Source organism: Eriocheir sinensis, unplaced genomic scaffold (assembly GCF_024679095.1).
Source record: "Eriocheir sinensis breed Jianghai 21 unplaced genomic scaffold, ASM2467909v1 Scaffold866, whole genome shotgun sequence".
NCBI lineage: Eukaryota > Metazoa > Arthropoda > Malacostraca > Decapoda > Varunidae > Eriocheir > Eriocheir sinensis.
In genome coordinates this window covers 31449-52551 of record NW_026112237.1, presented here as the reverse complement: position 1 = coordinate 52551, position 21103 = coordinate 31449, and the positions used below count along the sequence as shown (strand labels likewise).

Genomic DNA, 21103 nt, shown 5'->3' with positions numbered 1-21103 from the left:
CACATATTCAAGTATTTTAATTTTTCATTGAAAAACCTCTCATCCAGGCAAGTATAGTACATGCATCAAGGAGGAGGCAAATTGGTTTGAGACATTAAAATTGGCTAGTTGTTGGCTGCTTTACAGATGATTAAGACAAAGACGGAGTGGGGGTGCATACTTATGGGAAGTGGAGTGGTGTTTGGGGCTCATCTCCTATAACTTTTGCCTTTGTGTGGGAGGTTATAATCAATATCCTGGGGAGCAGGGCCTTTTGTGTCACCAGGCTACCACTTTTTATCTTCCTTAGGTGTTACCCCAAGTACCCATTTGTTGACCAAACCCATAAGGGTATTAACAGCTGGGAGTGCTGATGCCTCCCCACAGAATCTGAACCCGTGCTCATGACTCTGAGTAGCTTAGCACAGTGCATTACCGCTGCACCACAGAGGCAATAGCTGCCTTTGGCAAAACATCCATCCATTCATACAATAGGCGAGAAACTAATCTGCATGGGCAAAGGCTGCATAGATATGTCGAGGGTCTCACACATAACACACACGCACGCACACAATGCCAAGCCAATGGGGTGAGATGTTGGCCTAATGTCAATATAAATAGCCTCAGGGGTATCACAAACACAGTTATACCTATTACCAGGGTTGGCTAAAACCAATCTTTTTTTTTTTTTTTTTTTTTTTTTTTTTTTTTTTTTTTTTCCAGTATTTTTATTCCAGTAATTCTATCCGTATATACACATACGAGTTTGAAAAGGAATTATATATAGATTTAGAGATGGATTTAGCAGGGTTGGCAAAAACCAGTGGTTTTACTTTTTTATTTATTTATTTATTTATTTATTTTATTTTATTTTATTTATTTTATTTTATTTTAAACCAGGCTTTCCTGGCTATATCCCGCACCGCATACTGCCGCTGCATCACGCTCCCCGGAGTTAGGGGCGCTGTTATGATGACTGAACAACAATGGCCGCCTTAGCATACACAGACTGTACGTGTGTACAATTTACAGTCCACAGACGCCAGTGTCACCATGCAACATGGACAGCATGCATCTAATATCTACTGTGCTGGAACCTAAGTATTACTTATTATGAGTTATTAATGAGAATAGTCACTAGGACTGAAAATCATTAGAATAGTGGTGAAATGCAGTCATCACCCCCCCCGGGGTGATGACTGCATTCACGATGCCGCCCCTACACTATACACTATACCTCGCTGCTACAGTAATACACTACCGGTACACAACACTATCACTTTGCTCCCGACCGCAGCTCACAGCTCTGAATGACTAGAATTGTGAGTCACTCTTTCCCTTCTGGAAATTTAGTTTTATGCCTAACCTCATTTGGCATAATTTTTGGTATATTCAGGGGTGTTTTTAATATTATTTCATTTATATTCATAATAAGGTGCTGGAAGTCAAAGACGTTGACCAGATTCTATGATATATCTAGTGAATAAAACATAAAAAAAAGCATTATACACATCAGATGAGGGTACCATTCCTCTTGGCACAGTTTCAGGACCTAAAGTTCCTGATCACCGCAGAACGCGTGGTGTTTGTGTTCGGTTACTAGTCTGCGGGTCTGTGTGGGAAAGGAGAAAGTGGCCTCCGCTGCCCAGCAGTGCCCAGGACTGTACGCTACTTTGCAAGGACTTACGCTATCCCAGCTGTGTTGTTGTGTCTTACAAGTGGACTTAAGTATCAGAGTGTGCTAGGATCCGTTCCTGACCCGCAGTAAAGGCTACAAGTCGCAAAAACTTGGAAGTATTTGTGGCGTGCATCTCGGAGGCATCGACAAATATGGCGGAAACGCTGCGGCATCACATTTTTATGTGCTTATAAAGACCCTGAGAAGCCATTTTAACATGATTTTAGGAGTAAATAAAGCCGTTTGTATCATATTCTTCCCTCACAGTGGCATCAAAGAAAGGAAGCCAGAACTCTTTAAAATGTGCTGATAGGAGTCTGTTTCTGATTCAAAGGACTCCTCTGCATCCTTGTATTCTACTGCTGCACACATTGTGTGGAATGTGGAGGGAGTGGACAGTGCTTGATTGGAAACAAGATATGAAAGACCAAAATTGTGTTTTAAACCATTTAGTTTAAACCGCCAACCCTGCCTATTACTGCTCCCATAATTATGACCTCTGATGTCAGAACACGTCATTCCTTGCATCATAATACTACTACTTATATTTTGACTAGTTTATAAACATATTCTTTCAAACATTAGTATTTAAATATATACACATACATAATAATTGCCCTCTGGGTTTTTTAAATGTTGCATCACTAGCACTTGGGTGTGGTGTCCTGTGCGAAGTTGAAGCAACACCGACATCTGCTGCCAAGGCTGGTCTCTTGACCACTGCATTGGCACGCTGAAGAGGCGGCCGGTCACTCACATCAGGTGGTGGGGGCAGCTTCTGATAATTGCGTGGTAGCTCCACAGTACTGCCAGAACTCCCGGAGTCTGATTCAGAGTCTGAAAACTTTCGCTTCTGAATCCTGTGGGAAAAAATTTTTACTTAAATTTCATGGGAGCAGAAATTTATAAGCTCCTAGATCCCAACACTGATGCATCATTCATATTTTTCTACTATAATTTATACTACATAAAGTATATCAGAGTAAATCAAAAAGAATGTGTGTCATGGATAAAATTGTAATTTACTGATATCATTGAATTTGTATCAGCTAACTACCCCTACCCCAAGTAATACTGCACACCTCCTGTTCCCTCGTCCATATTCACCCTCGCTTTGCAAATCTGAATGACACTCTGCCTTAAGAGACATCCTTCGAGCTTCACTGAAGTCATCTGAAGGGAAATAAGAATATATAGTTACAGGATTTTTTTTTTTTTTTTTTTTTTTTTTTTTTTTTTTTACTAAAGAAATATTTTGTTTCTTCTGTTTTAATCCCTTTTAATCATGCTCAGTGCATATTTTAGCGTGTGTGTGTGTATGTGTATGTGTGTGTGTGTGTGTGTGTGTTTGTGTGTTTGTGCGTGCTTGCGTGTGTGTATTTACCTAGTTTACCTAGTTGTAATTTTACAGGGCCTGGGCTTACGCTCGTGTGGTCCCGTCTCCATATCTATAATTATCCAACTTTTCCTTGAAGCTCTGCACACTCTTCGCCGATACTATTTCTTCACTTAGTCTGTTCCAAACCTCTGTATTTCTTTGAGGGAAGCTATATTTCTTTATGTCTCTTGAGCATCTTCCCTTCCAAAACTTTTTACTATGTCCTCTAGTATTCCTGCTGGAAGGTTCCTCTCTTAGTAGCAATTTCTCGTTACCTACTTCTTCCATTTTACTCAATAGCCTATATATTTGTATTAGGTCTCCTCTTTCTCTTCTTTGTTCTTGTGTAGGTAAGTCCATTTTCCTTTAGTCTCTCTTCATATGTCAGTCCCTCCAGTTCTGGAACCATTTTTCTTGCCATCCTCTGTATTCTTTCTAGTTTTATTATGTGTTTCTTCATATGTGGAGACCACACTGTTTCCGCATATTCTAGTTTGGGTCCGATCATAGTAGTAATTAATTTTTTCATCATTTCTTTGTCCATGTAGTGGAATGCTATGCCTATATTTCTCACCATGTTATATGTATCACTGAAGATCCAATTTATATGACTTTCTGGTGTGTGTGTGTGTGTGTGTGTGTGTGTGTGTGTGTGTGTGTGTGTGTATTATAAACTAAGACAACACAAGTCAATAATAGTAATACTTTATATATATATATATATATATATATATATATATATATATATATATATATATATATATATAATTTATATTCATATGTTTTGTTTTTGTCTGTTTTTCAGTATATATATATATATATATATATATATATATATATATATATATATATATATATATATATATATATATATATATAATTTATATTCATATGTTTTGTTTTTGTCTGTTTTTCAGTATATATATATATATATATATATATATATATATATATATATATATATATATATATATATATATATATATATATATATATATATCACTATAAAAAACTAATTTGCCAGTTCTGAAAAAATCAGAAAAATAATGTGAGAAAATAAAGAACTAACCCCATTTGGAGAGCACTCTTGCTGTATACTTGCACCAGTTGTGTTCTGGGGAATTCCTCTCCTTTATTGCTTTGGCCAGCTTAGCTGTGTTACGGTATGGAGGCCAGTAACACTTTGTTTCCTCATCTGTCATCCAGGCACTTGGCACCACATTCACTTCATTTTCCTCTTCAAATGCAACAACTGCGTACCTGGCCATTTCTTACCCCTCTCATTTTCCGTATAAGATAATGTACAAGTTTCAAAATGCTGATCAAAGAATGACTCCTAAAAAGCTTCATAATATTGGGCTGAGGTATCTCCAAGATTTAGGACATAGTTATAGTCTTGAAGGCATCTTTGATATGGAAACAAGACAGATAATGAAAACCTTGTGCACAGGTGCAAGAAAGGCCACGCAAGACCAACTCAGTCATGTAGCATCAAGTTGCACCTACTCATATCTATTGCAGCTATAGCGTAAATCAAGACAGCAATTTTTGTGTTCGAAGGATTTTCTTGAAACTATTTTTTGTAAACTCTGTACTTTCAAAGACTGGGCAGCTTCACTCAACCTACTGAATAGTTTACTACTGGTGATTTGCATGTATTAATGGCAATGCAGCAATTTTGCCCTTCTTGTATGGGAGGAGTACATATTTCATTTGGATGGCCTTATAAGAACAGCTGTTCAGGGTCCTACTTTCTTGTGCCACTACATATATCCCAAGAGCTCCTGATTTTGTTGGATATTCAAATAAATCATCATAATGTTCATACAAATTATATAATATATATGTATCTGGGTCATTTTCATACTGCACAATGTTCATAACTTTCCCAACATGATTATTGACCATTATGGCTTGGTCAGCAGAGTTAAGTCAAACACAGAAATTCTCTAAATACAGTGCTCTAAACTGGCGGCATGAACCATCCTTATGAACAGGTCCATCATTGTGCTGTAACATTGTGTATGGATACTTAATTTTTTCCTGTTCTGATTTGAAATGTTTTTGTTCATAGATTCTGTTAATTACTTGACTCAAAACACAATGTGGCTTCCTTATAAGCCTTTTTAATGATCCCAGGTAATTCTCAAAGGGGAAAGCAGAGAATCCATCAATAGGCCCATATTTCTTAACATCATCATTTAGATGACAAAGATTATGAATGTTGTATACTAGGTGTCTTGATCCAAACAAACTTTCAAAGTGTGTTATGAAGGCAATCAAATACTTCTTAGCTACTCTTAACCCTTTCATTGCTAAACGCTTGCAGTAGGTGTTAGGCGTATTTGCTGGTGGTGCTAAACACTCGCTGCGAGCTCCACCCGCACTCAAATCTCCCACGTATGAGAGTGTTCCAACACTAATTCTCACAACACAGGGTTGCCAATTGAGTGGATTCTTCACTAAATTTGGTGGAAAATCACATCAGCTCAGTGCGTCAAATCTACGGACAAGTAACTGGTGGATGTTCTTGCCCAATATAGCGGCATTTTTGCATAGCTTCACCTATCACCTGACTGATTCTTTGACCAAATAGTTGTAAATATTGCAGTTGGCAATACTCCCTTGCCAGAATCTGAAGAAAAGATGTCCGCAGTTCCCTCAATACGGCTGATCATCCCGTACGCACTGACGTAAGTTTTAACATTCAACACTCCCTGAATGTGCATGTACGTTTGCAAGAGAGGCATACATAACCGACTCCTATAGATCTGGACCTCCTCTTTCCAATGGTGTTTTTGGTTTTTAGCTGTGATGAATAGTTTTTGAGATACAGATGTTAAAAGAGACCCCCCATTGGGCTCCCCGGCTTCGCCTGAGGGGATAGTCACGTCCGCACCGTGCGCAAGGAAAGGGTTAAGTCTTGTGGATTTAAGTCTTCTGCAAGCATACGGATACTAACACTTGGTAAAGAAAGTTTTTGTATATGTTTTCATGAACATTGTTAACTAAGTAGACTGGCCCAGTATACAAAAGAAAGGATCTAAATTCTGTGGCTTTATATCTGTCTAATTCATTCAGTGATCTTGGTCAGTTTTCCTCAGAGGCGACGTTTCTCAAGAGAGAACATGTTAAGGGTGGAAAACCTTTCTTCGTAGGATTTGTTGCGCAAGGAAGGGATCATTTTTGTTGCCCGACGCTGAACACCTTCTAATTTAGCGATGTCCTTTGCATGGTGAGGAGACCAAAACCATACTGCATATTCCAAATGGGGTCTGACTAAACTATTGTAGAGCAGAAGTATTACATCTTTATTCTTGAATAAAAAGTTTTTTTTAATGAAGCCCAACATTCTGTTCACTTTATTTGCTGCATCGATGCATTGATGTGAGAATTTGAGGTTTGACGCGATTTTGACCCCCAGGTCCCTAACACATTGAACGCTTGTGAGTCTGGTACCGGTACCGTGCCATATAGCTGGTACTGTTAGTACCGGTACTCGTATCGGTACCTGCCCACCCCTATTGTTGAGTAGCGTGGCAGCGTGGGTACTGTATTGTTGTTCAAGTGGCGCGCGGGAAGAACTGAGTTCAGCTGTGTGGCCGCGGCGCCGTGTGAGTCCAGTTGTGTGAGACATCTTGTGCCACTCCATCAAATATCGCGTAATAGTGAAAAAACGTGTATATTAAACATTTATTTGGATTTTGGACCCCGCGTTATTTCAAAAACTCGTAAACCAAACTCGCTTAAATCGAGTTACCTGTATGTGTGTGTGTGTGTGTGTGTGTGTGTTTATATATATATATATATATATATATATATATATATATATATATATATATATATATATATATATATATATATTTTTTTTTTTTTTTTTTTTTTAGTCCCACCTGATTGCGCCGGTAGGATTCTTCCCGGGGACAGCATGTGGGTAGTTTTAAGCCACTCGGTGGCGGCTGAAAAATCCCAGCTTGGTGGCACTGGGCGGGGATTGAACTCACGTCCTCCTGAACGCGGGGCTGTCTCACTATCCGTTCAGCCACCGCCTCCCCATCTTCTCAAATATATATATATATATATATATATATATATATATATATATATATATATATATATATATATATATATATATATATATATATATATATATATATATATATATATATATATATGTATGTATATAGTCGTCCCTCAAATAGTACGGGTTCGGTTTTATACAGATTGTCCTGGAAGAATTTTTGTAGGATTTTGAAATTTCTCGCTCATTGCACCAAGTAGCCATGGCTTGAGTGGCATCACTGTTGTACCAAAACACCTGCTGAAAGCACCCATAAGCATTCGAGAAAGGTGTTCACCTTGCAGAAGAATTCAGATTTAGGAGAAGTTACGTTTTGGGATGAGTTACATTGCGGTAGGGAGAGCATACCACGTGAATGAGAGCAGTGTTCACTGTAACAATCACAATGTAAAAGAAATATTTACCATCATATATAGGTATCATAATATTGATTTACCCATTACCTTATTTACATAAAAAATATAAACATTTACTGTTATTGTAATATTTCCACAGGAGTGTTGGAGGCAGCGATGTGCCCAATGATACTGCTCATCAAACTCTTAAGTCTCTGCTTGTTTTGGTGAGTGTTATGTAGGATGGAGTGAGTGTGTGTGTGTGTGTGTGTGTGTGTGTGTGTGTGTGTGTGTGTATTTACCTAGTTGTAGCTTTACAGGGCCTGGGCTTTATGTTCGTGTGGTCCCGTCTCCGTATCTGCATTTATCCAACTTTTCCTTAAAGCTTTGCACACTCCTCGCCAATACTACATCCTCACTTAGTCTGCTCCAAACCTCTATATTTCTTTGTGGGAAGCTGTATATCTTTGTCTCAAGGATCTTCCTTTCCTCAATTTTTTTCCGTGTCCTCTTGTGCTCCTGGTGTTTATTTCTTCTTTTAGTAGTAACTCCTCGTTATCTACTTCCATTTCGCTCAATAATTTAAAAATTTGTATTAGGTCCCCTTTCTCTTCTTTGTTCCAGTGTTGGTAGGTCCATCTCCTTTAATCATTCTTAATATGTCAATCCCTCCAGTTCTGAAACCATTTTTGTTGTCATTCTTTGTATTCTTTCTAGTGTGTCTCTTCTTATGGGAAGACCAAACCGCCTCCGCATATTCCAATTTTAGTCTGATCATGGTGGTTATTTACTTTTTCATCATATCCTTATCCTCGTAGTGGAATGCTAATCCTATATTTAACACCATTTTATATGTATCTCCAAGTATCCTATTAACATGACTCTCAGGCTGTAGATTATCTTGTATTGTCACTCCCAGATCTCTCTTTTCATGTACTTTTTTTAATATTTCTCCATCTCCCGTTTTATATGTTCATTTTGGTCTCCCTTCACTCTTTCCCATTTCCATTACATGACATTTCTTCACATTGAATTCCATCTCCCATTTAATACTCCATTTCCAAATCTTGTTAAGGTCATCTTGCAGAATTTCACAATCTTTACTGTTTCTTATATGTCTTAGCAGTTTTGCATCGTCTGCAAACAGGCTCATATAACTGTTTACTCTCTCTGGCATATCATTTACATATACTAGGAAAAGTACTGGTGCCAATACTGATCCTTGAGGCACTCCACTCTCTACAAATATCCATTCCAATTTTGTGTCCTTTACCACTGTTCTCATCTCTCATCTTAAGCAGCTTTCCATCCAGTTTTTCATAATCCCTTTCAATCCTCCTTTATTCTCCAGCTTCCATAGTAGTCTTGTGTGTGGAACTTTGTCATCCGTCCCTTTCCTGTATTTTGTCTGTCACTCTTGAGTAAAAGCTCAGTAAGTTTGTCACACATGAGCGCCCTATTCTTAAGCCATACTGTTTACTTGTGATTATATTATGCTCTTCTTGAAATCTCATACATTGTTTCTTTATCACTTTCTCACATATTTTACATACTACACTGGTCAATGATACAGGTCTGTAGTTCAGGGGTTCTTCCTTTTTTCCACTTTTGTATATAGGGACCACTTCAGCTCTCTGCCAATCCTTTGGTACTTACCAGTTGTTATTGAGCATTTAATAATATATACTAGTCTAACCAGCTAATCTCTGTATTTTTTCAATATATAACCTGAGACTCCATCCAGTCCTACTGCTTTCCTCTCTTCCAGCTCCCCCATCATTTTATATATCTCCTCTTTATTTACTGTGACTTCTTCCATATGAACATTTATCTTGTTTTCTTGTGGTTTGTTGAATTGTGATTCTTTTGTAAAAACTTGCTGGAACGTTTTGTTTAGTAGCTCAGTCATGTCTTTAGGATCTTCAATTATCATATTCCCATCACTCAATCTTTCTATTGTTTCCCTTGGTTTGATTTTTTCCATTTATGAATCTATAAAATGTGTGTGGTTTACGAGTGTTTTGGTGTGCAAGCAAAATTCCGACACAAATTAAACTTGTAAGCTGAGGTAAGACTGTATTCCTGTACAAAGAAACTCAAAAGGATCCAAAGGATTGAAACTAAGATGGTACCAGAAGTATCAAACCTGTCATACAAGACTAGATTAGAGGAACTGGCCTTTCCAACACTGGAAGAAAGAAGAGAAAGAGGAGACCTGATAGCATTGTGCAGGAATACAAGTGGAATGAACGTGTTGGATAGAAATGATGAAGGGGGAGGCAACTAAGAGGACACAGCAAGAAACTGAGAAAAGGGACTTGTTTGAAAGACAAAGAAGTACAGTTTTCCACAAAGGAGAACGGATACATGGAATGGACTCAGCAAAGACATTGTTGAAGCAGGCAGTGTCCATAAAATGAAGGAAAAGCTGGATAAATATTGATTGTGAGACAGGACTGTCCGAGCTTGAGCTCAGGCCCTGTTCACTACAAATAGGTAAACACACACTGAGGAACTTTGTGATGGCGGAAGGAGGCATAGGACTTTGAGTGGGGGGAGTATGAGGAGGAGGAGTAGCAGCAGGATGTGGAAAAGTATGAAGAGCACAAGGGTTCCGGGCGAGGCAAGGGTGAGGGTTTAGTCGGGGCAATGGGGAGGGAGGAGGAGCTACAGAGGGGGGAGGGAAGGGTGAGAAAAAGCTGAGTACTGGGATTGTTGTTGACCAAATACATGGAGGCAGAAGCAGAAGACCTTCAACATTGCCCTTTAGAGTCTTCTCTTTGGGGAAATGAAAAACATGCGAGTTACTCAGCCAACCATCCAGAGGAAATATTCTTAGCCAAGTATTATTAGGAAACATAAACAGAAGAGAGGCAGTTAGATATTGTGTTCAAATATTTTGGAGAAAAGTGTAAAGGCTGTGAAGAGAAGGAGTAGAAGCAACCAACAGGAGGCCAAGAGTAGGGGGCTGTTTCAAAGGCAATCCTATCAGACTGAACTGAACTGAACAGATCATGGTGTAGGGACTGCTCTTATAAATGCATGATAAATATTTACCATCAAATATAGGTATCATAATATTGCTTTACCCATTACCTTATTTACATTAATGATATAAACAGATTTACTGTTATTGTAATATTTCCACAGGAGTGTTGGAGGCAGCGATGTGCCCAATGATACTGCTCATTAAACTCTGAAGTCTCTGCTTGTTTTGGTGAGTGTTATGTAGGATGGAGTGAGTGTGTGTGTTAAATGTGTGTTTCTATATATGTGTTAGTGTGTGTGTCTGTGTATGTGTGTTTACCTATTTGTAGTACAGTACCCTCTCGAGTTTCACGATCCTCGAGTTTAACGATTTGTCCTAAATTCTTACCATCACGACTTTCATGCATTACTGCCACGAGTTTCGCGTTGCTTTGACATGTACGGGTCACATCTACCTACTGACGGCGTCGTGCGTGCTGCCTTAAAAGGTGGTGTCCAACCATTGGGGTTTGGACAACAGCGGTTGCCCATATGCCCAACCAGGGGCAAGTTGTCGGTTGTCCTTATGAATGGAAAACGGTTGTCAGTACGAGTGTGGGTACATGGGTACCTCATGCATGTAAACAAACAGACGATGGCAGTGGCTGAGGAGTGAGGAGCAGTGGAAGATGGCCCACCAAGAGATTCATAAAATGGACTGGCAGAGCTGCTTTGATTACTATTTGATTAACAAGATAAGAGAACACCCCGTGCTGTGGAACCACAGTCCAAAAATCTTTTTATCAAGTCTTTGAAAATTGTAGATCTCCCGGTGTTGTTTTCCTTTTCTTCTTCTTCTTTTGACCTGTAATGCATGGCAGCGACGGTGAAAAGTAATAGTGAAAATTAGCAAAAGTGCATAGAAAAGCAAAATCAGGGAAAGAAAAGGACAGAAAAGCACCTAGCTTCGTTGCGAAGGTTTAGCGCTAAACTCGAGGATCGCAAAACTCGAGGTATTGAAAACATTAAAAAAGCGTATGTCCCGTCCCGGATTTTTTTATTTATTTTTTTATTTTTTTTTCATGTGGGCTATGGCGCCGGTAGACTATCCATCTGGATAGTCCCGAGCCTCTCATGGCACAGGCAACTGTTTATTGTGGCGCTATTGTAAGTGGCTCATGCTGCCCCCCGAAGCTCATTTTTTTTCCTCCTCTACTCCCTTGTTATCTCAAAATACGTACCGTGGAAAAAGGATGAAAACAGGAAGAGAGAATGGGTCATTTTAAAGCCACAGATGAAGCCTTACAATTGGCTGAGCTCTGAAAACACGCTTGTGATTCGCTGGGAGTCCGATGACGTCATCGCCGCTGCTCACCCGGTCAGCGGCCTCGCTGCCTTGGGGCAGTGTCACACTGGCTGTTTTCTATTAACCGTTGTGACTGGCAACTCCCGTGCACCCATCCGGGAGCGAGTTGTCAGTTGTCCGTAACTTGCTGGTGTCACGCTGGGACATTTTCTTCCCACCGCGTTGGCGGCAGCTAGGGCAAAGAGCAAAACCAGCTGCGACAGCCCTTACTTTAGCAGACGACGCCATGTTGATACAGGGCAAGTGCTTTGTTTACGTTGTGGATGTGGATACGGGCAACCGACCTTGGCCGTGTGTGACGCACACCAGGAAAAGTTGGAGTTGCCGGTTGCCCTAGCTGGCGCCAACGTGGCGGGAAGAAAAAAGCACTGTGTGACACCAGCTTACGGATAACCGTAAACTCGCTCCCGGTTGGGCGCACGGGCGTTACCCGAAGCCCTAACGGTTGGACGAAAATGGTCATTGTGACACCGCCCTAAGGCAGGGAAGTCACTGATAGGGTGGGCATCGGCAATGACATCTTCGGACTCCCAGTGAATCACAAGTGTGTTTTCAGAACTATCAACCAATCGTAAGGCAGCCGCCTTCAACTACGGCTTCAAAACGACCCGTCCTCTCTTCCTGTCCCCCCCCCTCTCTCTCTCTCTCTCTCTCTCTCTCTCTCTCTCTCTCTCTCTCTCTCTCTCTCTCTCTCTCTCTCTCTCTCTCTCTCTCTCTCTCTCTCTCTCTCTCTCTCTCTCTCTCTCTCTCTCTCTCTCTCTCTCTCTCTCTCTCTCTTGCCATAGCCACAATGTTTGGAAGAAAACGTCGTGTGATACTACCTTTAAAGGTAGCGTGCGTGACGCCGATGATAAGTAGACGTGGCCCGTACGTGTCAAAAAGCAGCACGAAACTCGGAGTGGTAACACGTGAAAGTCGGGATGGTAAGAATTTAGGACTAACTGCGAAACTCGAGAAGGTACTGTAGCTAAGGGCTGCTTTCACAGTCACTTTGTTTGTTTTTTTCGTTACCAATGGTGGCGATCGCCGCTTAGTATTTCACGTGAAACTGGCCGATGGGGTAGTGGCGGCTGCAGATGAAGCGAGAGATGTTGAGAGCGTGTGGTAAGTGCAGGGCTGGGCTAACCCCGCAGCCGCCACTACCCGATCAGCCAGTTTCACGTGGAAATACTATAGCGGTGATCACTGCCATTGGTAACGATCAAAACAAACAAAATGACTTAAGTGTATGTTGTGAAGTATAAAAGTGTGGAGGAGGAGGACCTAAGAAGCGATACAAAGTGTTACAGGTCAAAAGAAGAAGAAAAAGGTCCACTACACTGGCCGGTGTTGCGAGAAATATCTCCTCAATGAAATTAGTCATTCTGCTGTCCACGCATGCGCACTGTAGGAATACACAGCATTAACCCTTTCTTTGCGCGTTGTGTGAGACGCGACTATGCCCTCAGGCGCAGTCGGGCAGCCCAATGGGGGGTCTCTTTTAACCTCTGTATCTCAGAAACTATTCATCACGGCAAAAAAACAAAAACACCATTGGAAAGAGGAGCCCCAGATCTATTGGAGTCAGTTATGTATGCCTCTCTTGCGAATGTACATGCATGTTCAGGGAGTGTTGAATGTGAACACTTACTTCAGTGCGTGCACGCTGATTAGCCATATTGAGGGAACTGCAGACATCTCTCCTTGAGATTCTGGCAAGGGAGTATTGCCAACTGCAATATGTACAACTATTTGGTCAAAGAATCAGTCAGGTGATAGGTCAAGCTATGCAAAAATGACACTATATTGGACAAGAACATCCACCAGTTATTCGTCCGTAGATTTTCCACGCTGGGCTGATATGATTTTCCACCAAATTTAGTGGAGAACCCACTCAATTGGCAATCCTGTGTTGTGAGAATTGTTGTTGGAACACTCTCATACGCGGGAGATTTGAGTGCGGGTGGAGCTCGCAGCGAGCGTTTAGCACCACCAGCAAATACGACTAACGCTCGCTGCGAGCGTTTAGCAATGAAAGGATTAATTTGCCTGGTTTATTCTAGTCTGTCCGCTTGTGACCTTTGTGAGCAGTGAGGGAAATATGGAAACAGTAAGCAAGTTGAACCTCTCTACGAGCTATTTTGCGGCGGCAGCAGCGGTTTAGGTTCAATAGGCATTGAAAATTCAATCATGATATTAGTGATTTCATGATTTTTAACAGAAAGAGTTAGCACATTAATTCATAACACACACAAAACTACCAGAAAGATCGCTATTTTCACACTGACTGCTCTTCTGAACTTGCTAACTGCATGCCTCCCCCCCTCCCGTGGCCCCGCTGCACACGACTTTCTACTCATGCTCAGCCCTATACTGTCCAAACCACTAATGCAAGAGTTAACCAGTATTTTCACTCTTTCATCCCTCACGCTGGTAAACTCTGGAACAACCTTCCTTCATCTGTAGTGCGAGAATGGAATAAGCTCCCACCATCAGTGGTCCAGTGTAACACGATTGACTCCTTTAAAAACAAGCTCGACTGTCACTTCCTTGAACTTATTATTAACTAGAGTAGAAAAGTAACGTTTTGGAGCCATCTGATTAATGTAAAATCACTTAGGTTTAAGGACAGACCACCTAGTCTGGACCATGGGGTCTGTGTGGTCTGATTTTCTATGTAAATCTATGTAAATCTGTATTTCCTCCTGCCTACGACTTGAACTATTTCAAGAGGAGGGTATCTGGACACCTCTCATTCCGAAATTGACCTCTCTTTCAGCCACCTCTTTTGATTCTTTTTTGTAGGAGCAGCGAGTAGCGGGCTTTTTTTATTTATTACTGTTGCCTTTTTTTGTGCCCTTGAGCTGTCTCCTTTGTTGAAAAAAAAAATCTATGTATATAGGTTTGTCCAACCGTCCCACCAGCATAGCTGGGCGTTATCGCGATACTTTATCGCTGATAACAAAATCGTGTTATCGGCCATCCGCTACTTATTTAAATATATATCGGTATCTTCGTTACTTTTGTAACCAAACCAATCGCTACTTTTTTTCCGCCTCTCAGACGAAATACGTTGTCTCCTCCCTGCACGTGGCCTGGGCGCCCGGTGTTGTTTGAAAAAAATTCGGGGTATGAAATATCTTCGGTGAAGAGATCTCATACTTAGATCATCAACATTAAAATACTAGATTATTTTTTTTATATTAGACTCAAAAATCAATATATCAAAGAGAAAAATCATTTAACTTTGTCCCCAAAATGATTATTCACTTCCTCAAATTTGATATTCCATATTCGTTTGTGACCATGCTATGGTAATGAAGGCACCCGGTGTTGTGTTATTTGGTGTCCCATTGTCAAAAGCTGGTGCTTTTGTTTACAAACATTGGTATCTCGTGAACTGTGCATATTCAGACCAGTAAGCGTAGACCTGTATAGTCTCACAGAGCTTTTTAACACATTAAGAGTTGCTGGAAGGCTGAATCAGACATACAGTACCACCATCCTCGCTGTTTCTAGAACGACACTCTGTACATATAAATGCAACTCATACAGAGTGGTGGTGGTTAAAGATTTACCCCTTAACAGGGGACAAGGCCTTTGGCCTAAAGGCTACCCTGTAAGGGGGGACGAGCAATTTAAACTCGAGGTGGGTGTGGGGACGCCTCCGCCGCCACCACAGACATGAGCAACAGCCGTCGAGCAGCGACGGAGGCACGGGCCCCCTGGGCAGGCGCCCAGTAGCAGCCCATAGCAGAACGCGGGAGAGCAACCGACCAGTCAACTTTACCGCAGCAGGGGAGCCCAAAGCGAGGATGACCAAGCGGGTCAACCTCGCCGCTGCGGAAAGGCAACCCGGCCGCCTGCCCACGGAGGTCTGGCGTACAGAGTGTCGTTCTAGAAACAGCGGGGATGGTGGTAGTGGTACTGTATGTTTGATTCAGCCTTCCAGCAACTCTTAATTACGTTTAAAAAGCTTTGTGAGACTGTGCAGGTCTACGCTTGCTAGTCTGAGCATGCACAGTTCACGAGACTAGTGTTTGTAAACAAAAGCGCCAGCTTTTGACGGTGGAGACGCCAAATAACACAACACCGGTTCAGGCGTTTCTAGTATTACCGTCCATAAGTACGTGTCAACGTGTGGTTTTCAGGTTTTGTAAGTTTTCTAAAATACAGATACAGTAATCCCTCACCGTATCGCGATTTTTTTACTTATCGCGGTCTTGCGGATTTTAAAATTGTAACTATTTAGTTTCGTATCGCGGGTTTTTCGCTATATCACGGAATTTTGCGGTATAGAGGTATTTTAATATATTTATTATTTTACTTATTTTGCAGTAAAAGAAGCATTTTCTAGCCTAAAAAAATTGTAAATAATAAAAGAAAATATGAAAGTATTAATAAGAACATATTAAAATAATATTAAATTGAAATAAAATACGTAGCGCACTGCAGATGAGTAGACAAAGACTCACACGTATGTAAAATACAGCTACGGCCGCTTCCGTTTGAGCTAGTTTGCCCACGTGTAATCGTACACGGCACATTATTGGCTGATGGATGGGAGGCGACCATCCAGAGCACTGTGTTCTGTATCCTGGGTGCTGATTGGCTCAGCGACCGTAGCATTTGTTTGTTCGTCAGTGGTTAGCTCGGAGACAAATGGAGAGTGTTACAGCTTGCTACCGTTAAATGTGGAGGCGGTGGCTGAGTCGACAGAGTGACGGCACCGCGTTCAGGAGGACACGAGTTCAATCCCCGCCCGGTGCCACCAAGCTGGGATTTTTCAGCCGCCGTCGAGTGCCTTAAAACTACCCACATGCTGTCCAGAAGACCACCTATCAACCCGAGCTCTAGATTCTAGGATTAAAGATGAGCTCCGGGAGGGCAGCATGAGCCAATGCAAGATGGCGCCACTATAAACACTCGCCTGTGCCAGAACGGGCTGGGCCGACCATCAGGCCCCACCGGGAAGAAGCCTACCGGCGCATTAGGCCGCGACGTTAAAAAAAAAAAAAAAAAAAAAAATGCTCAAGAAGTTGGCAGTGAGGACCCAGACAAGATGAGGCAATGACTACACTTGAACAAGACTCAAGTCCTAAACTTGCTCAACGTGATTACTACAATCTTATCTAGTTTCATGAACTCTTTGCGGTACTGGAATAAACACGTGAAGAGCTACTGAACCGAACAGTTGATACGCTCTTCTTCTTCTTGTGACCACAACTTACCGACCACACGAGTCACCGACATGTTGGTGACTGAGTTTCTGACTAGAATTTCGATGAGTTTCCTGTGAAATGTAGCTGACTTTGAGTCTCTCGAGAAACTAGTGGTTGGGTGACCTCGTTCACACAGGCTGAGGCGAGATTCACAGAGATATGCGTGCTTATATAAATAATATATAAAATATAATATAAATTATTTAAATAATAAAATAAATATAAGGTTGCTACTTCACGGATTCTCGCCTATCGCGGGGGGTTCTGGAACCTAACCCCCGCGATAAACGAGGGATTACTGTAATGAAAATTTGAATTCATCTATGTTTTTTATTTGAAATATCAATTTAGTATCGTTTTCGCCTATCGGACTTATCACTAGCTAATATCAGAATTGTGGATTTATATCAGGTATCGGTTATCGGTTATCGCCTATATTTGTGTCTCCAGTTAACGAATATCAGTTATCACTGATAAGGTTTTCCATTATCAGTTATCGGTTATCGGGAATAAGGTTTTCTGTTATCGTGCCCAGCTATGCCCACCAGTGTCCACGAACACCCGCCCTTACTTTAGCAGACGACACCACATGGATCACAAGCGTGTATTCAGAACTGCCAGACAATTGTAAGGCAGCCCCCTTCAACTGCAGCTTGTAAATGATCTGTTCTCACTTCTCATTTTCTGCCTATTAACAAGGTACATATTTTGAGATAACAAGGGAGTAAAGTCGAAAAAATTGTGATAACAAGGGAGTAAAGTCGGAAAAAGTCATTATTTTCCACGGGTCAGAACCAATAAGTGCTTTAACATGGATTTCAATACTTTGAGTTTAGTGCCATATATACCTTCGGAATGAAGCATGCGCGAAACTCGAGAGGGTACTGTATACAGGGCCTGAGCTCAAGCTCGGATAGTTCTGTCTCCCAATCTATATTTGTCCAGCTTTTCCTTCATCTTATGGACACTGCCTGCTTCAACAATGTCATTGCTAAGTCCATTCCATGTATCCACTCTCCTGTGTGGAAAACTGTACTTCTTTGTCTTTCAAACAAGTCCCTTTTCTCAGTTTCTTGCTGTGTCCTCTTAGTTGCCTCCCCCTTCATCATTTCTATCCAACACGTTCATTCCACTTGTATTCCTGCACAATGCTATCAGGTCTCCTCTTTCTCTTCTTTCTTCCAGTGTTGGTAAGGCCAGTTCCTCTAATCTAGTCTTGTATGACAGGTTTGATACTTCTGGTACCATCTTAGTTTCAATCCTTTGGATCCTTTTGAGTTTCTTTGTACAGGAATACAGTCTTACCTCAGCTTACAAGTTTAATTTGTGTCGGAATTTTGCTTGCACACCAAAACACTCGTAAAACAAAACTAATTTCCCCATTGAAATTAATGTAACTCCGAAAAATATTTATATAAAAATCATTTTACATGTTATTTTATACAGAATTAAAGTAATTTTATCAACAAATAGCAATGATAAATAATATGAAACACAAATCAATGTGTTACAGTTGTTACGGCGACTCCCGCAACCACCAACTACGCTTGAGGTGCAGGCTTTGCTCTGGGGTTTAGCAGCCACAGCTTCCCTATTCTCGAAGCATCGGAACTACGCTCGACCACCAACATGAATCCAATCTGTCCTACCGTCCGAGATGGAGGGTGAACAAGAATCAGTCACGTCCAGGATGGCATGTAAGCCGCTGAGGCTTGCACCCCGTTCCTGTTGCCAGCATAGTATCCACCGTTCCTGTTTTCTTCTTTGCAGCACCATCCCTTTTAAACATCTTTCTGGGGGACATTGTTAAAGCACAAAGAACTCACACTGTTATGCTGGAAACACAAAGATCGTACACCAAAGCATAAATGCAATCGGACACAAGTGCACACACACTATTTCTGCGAGTTTACAGCGTGGACTGAGACAGCTCTAAGCCATCATCTGGCGGGCAAGAATTACCCTAGACCATACCTGTCAAGCTACTGTGGTGTCTTGCCATAAGATTCTGCGTTAGAGACCATAAGTTTGTGTATAAAAAACGTAAGACTTAACAGGTATGGTTCCGACGGACTCAAGCAGGGTGCACGAGGTAAACCCCCCCACACACACACACACATTAACCGTAACAGTAACCGTTACTCAGCACGCTCACATGAATTTAAATATGGCGCGTACGATATGTTTCAAATTGTTTAAAACAAACATATTAAAAAAAAAACATCGCAAGCGGAGAAAAAACGTAAGATTTTCAACTTACGCCGTAAGACTTGAAAATCAACGAAATTACGTAAGACTTATGCAAAAAACGTAGAACTTGACAGGTATGCTAGACCAAGCAAGAATTTCCCTAAATCTTACAAAATTATTGCGTTTCTTGTTCTGGCATGTCAAATCGTAAAGAATTCCCCCCAATTCTTGCCTAGAATCGGGGGTTCCGCACAAGCTGCGATGGGGCTGGGTACAGCCACTGTCTGTCTGGGAGTACCTCCATAGGCTTACAGCAATGACCATTTCCTTAGCTTCCTATGGGTTACCCTGCCAGGTGGGGTGGACATAGAGTTCACGAGGTTACTGTTGTGTTACTGTTGCACCACAGACCATTTTAAAGCATCACTGTAGGATAAGCAAGACCTTCCCGTTATGAATACAGACACCCCCCGCCGTTCACGGCCTCACCGTTCACAGATTCGCTCACGCGGGTAGGGTAATTGCAACCCCCCACCCCCACCGCCACCGAACGCGGATGAAAACTCGCATATACGCAGTCTGATCCTCACTAAATGCCGCTTTCACAGTCACTTTTGTTTGTTTTGATCGTTACCTATGAGCGGCGATTGCCGCTACAGTATTTCCACGTGAAAGTGGCCTATGGGGTAGTGGTGGCTGCAGAGGAAACGAAAGGTGTTGAGAGTGTGTGGTAAGGTGCAGGGCAGGGCTAACCCCGCAGCCGCCACTACCCCATCGGCCAGTTTCACGTGGAAATAGCATAGCAGCGATCATCGTTCATTGGTAACGATCAAAACAAAGTAAAGTGATTGTGGAAACGGCCCTAAATCTGAAAATTATACATTTAAAATCCTTGATACTTACTGGGACCTGCCAGAACTGATCCTTCTTAGAGACTGGAGGCTACTGCTTTGAGGAGTAAACAAACATCAGAGACTGGCAGAGGGGTAACGGGTATAAAGTATGTACATGCGTACCACTGGGAACAGCAACAAATGGACCTTCCAAGGGCCCAGTAAACACTCAAATTAATTAATAATATACGGGACGTATATGGATATACATATGAATGTTAACACAAAGCGGAGAGACGAGAATTCACTAATACTTGATGGCTGGGTGGAAGACAGTAAACACTGATGTGCAGCGTTGCCAAACTATCGTACTCATCGCATTGCATATTTTTGTAGTTTCTGACCGATAACTACCAAAAAAAACACCACTCGCCCGCCAACCACCACTGCCTACGCACTCACATTCACCACAACCAACCAGAGTGAGTGTTAAATCATTATAGTCCATATTTAATTTGTGATTTATGTGTATGTAAAACTATATAACAATGCTTAGAAATGCCTTAGAAATCCTGTTTTTTTTTTTTTTTTTTTTTGTTTTTTTTTTTGGAGATGGTGGAACAAAACCCTATTTTCCCCATTTGATTATAGTCCCGTCGATCGCGGATTTGCGAATCGCGGGTATCTTGCGGAACCAAATACCCACGAACAGCAGGGGGCTTCTGTACATTGCCATCGTTAGAAACAAGAAATTTAAACGATGCCATTTGTCAATATTTTGATGAGAAAAAAGACGTTTTAAGAAACTCCGTCGCATGCAATCACACTAATAGTTACTGAAATACTCCTGATGAACTGTAGATCCCATAACTGTGTGAACCCTGCGGTGGATCCCTGCCGCTGCCCCACCGCACCCGCTTTAACGTGGACGGCGGAGGGGGACCAGGAGCAAACGGAGAGCGCCATGCCAGGGCTTTGAGGGCCCAAACGACGTTGGGGTAGAAGTGTGGGTGGGACCTAAGATGAGAGACAAAGGGTAGCTTGCTAAGCATTTGTTGTTCCCACAATGCACCACGCTAGTGACGTCACATGTAA

The 21103-nt window shown here is 41.6% G+C and overlaps 1 long non-coding RNA gene across 1 annotated transcript; it reads right to left on the bottom strand.

The window, feature by feature from the left end:
* Window positions 1–201: 201 nt before the first annotated feature.
* LOC126994752 (uncharacterized) lies at window positions 202–20157 on the bottom strand. Its single transcript, XR_007749547.1, has 3 exons — window positions 20079–20157; window positions 2721–2830; window positions 202–2517 (listed from the first exon to the last, which is right to left on the bottom strand). It is a non-coding gene; the product is annotated as an uncharacterized LOC126994752 (long non-coding RNA).
* Window positions 20158–21103: the final 946 nt, after the last annotated feature.